The following is a 1,901-nucleotide window of genomic DNA, read 5'->3' on the forward strand; positions in this document are numbered from 1 at the left end:
ACAACAAGGTAAGTAACGTTTGTAATTCATTATCCATGCTGCTTTCACCACAGGTAGTCCAGACTGATAAGACCCAATCAGGGAGAGGCTGTGGGAGTCTACGTCATCGTTTCAAAGGGTCTCTGTTTTACGTACGAACGTAGCAAAAGTGATGCGTTTTCAAACTAAAACATAGCAGTGTGGATATAGCCTAAGTTTATTACGCGTATTCAAACTCAAGCATATTGAATCTGCCTGGTGTTTTTAAGTGGTAATTAACTTTCTAAGACTTTCCGAAATCCATATGCTTTATTTATTTATTTATTTATTTTAAAACCTACATAATGCTACATAATTTTCTCATCCACAGTCCTCCATTCTGCTCTCACCCAAGCTCTCCACTGAGCTGCTGTGCTAAACCAACTTTAACCCCCCCCCCAACTTAACTGTCACACAATACCTGTTGTTTCTGCCAACTGGCTGCAAACACAAGGACATGCTATAGCGAAAAAAAAAAAAAAAAGGTTTGTTCTTGTCATCCCCGCGTCTTTAGATCCTGCCTTCTTTTCCTTCCATCTTTGCCTTTCATGTGCAGAGTGCAGGCCGACAGCTGTTGCTAAAACAGTTGTCTGAAAACAGTGTGCCGCTTGATCTAGGGGGGGAACTCCAGCCACCAACAGAACATTCATTCCTATACTCACACACAGCTAGTCATGCTACAGACACCCACAGCGCAGGACTGCCTCTCCTGACTAATCACTCCTTTCTGTTCAAAAGAGCTTTGAAACCACAGCCCCAGACCCCCTTAGGCAAGAGACTGATTCGCAGCCATACAGTCAGAATCTTTTGCGTCACATGCTCACAGTACTCATTACTGAGTTTACTTTTCACCCACATATATCTCTCCCCAAGTCTAGGGATTGGCTCGCGCATCAGTCATGGCCCTACGTGTACACACAGGCTGAGACCGCAGGCAAACAGAGAAACCAAACACAGAAAAACAGACGCACAAACTGCTCATTACGGAATTACTGCTGACTATATGTTCACATGGGCTGGAGTAATACTCATCCGTGTGATCCATGTGACGCATTAACTTATCAGGACCCCGCAGGTCTTTCAGGGATACAACCAGGGAGCTTAGGGGAGAGTCAGAGAGGCCAGGTGGCCGTGCTCCCTCATACTGATACACTACTACAAATAAAATAGGTATTTGAAAGTGTTTTGGCTTTTTAAAACTCTGGCACAGAGATCAAAGAGCCTGCAGTAATAAGCTGGCAAGAGCTCCCATAAAATCTATAAATATAGCTTTTCAAATTTACAACTTAAAAAAAGATTGGCAATTTGGGGCTGTGTCACAACCCCCTAATTCACGAAAACATTATATACATGGAGAGAAACAGGAAAGTGGTACAGTAGATTGAGATAAAGTGAATTTACAGAATGAGATATTTTAAGTATTTATATATAGGGAAACATATTCCAGCCAAATATTTATCTGCAAATTTTTATTTAAAAGATTATTGGCAATTCTTAAACTGAGGATAGTATTACCAAATGCTGCTTGCTTAACAAAATTTTATTTTGTATTCTGACCCCACCAGATCCTTTTGAGATGTTTTTTGGGATGAATAGAAGACATGGTTAGGGATCCATACAGTACCTATCAAATCTAAGCTACACCTACACTACCACGTTTTTGTTTGAAACAATCTCCCTCCAGACGACTGTCTTAGCTCCATGTTAGAAATAAACTCTGTCCATTACTAACACCATGTGAAAAACAACATATCACATGACCATTCACCTACACGGACATGAACAAGCTGGTGTTAACCGGAAAGCAAATAGTCTGCTGCTCTGCAGTTTGATTAGTTGCAGAAAATACACGTAATAGGAGCCAGCTTAAGATGTTTGTTAGA

Source organism: Seriola dumerili, unplaced genomic scaffold (genome assembly GCF_002260705.1).
Source record: "Seriola dumerili isolate Sdu_G_001 unplaced genomic scaffold, Sdu_1.0 BDQW01001449.1, whole genome shotgun sequence".
In the NCBI taxonomy this organism is placed as follows: domain Eukaryota; kingdom Metazoa; phylum Chordata; class Actinopteri; order Carangiformes; family Carangidae; genus Seriola; species Seriola dumerili.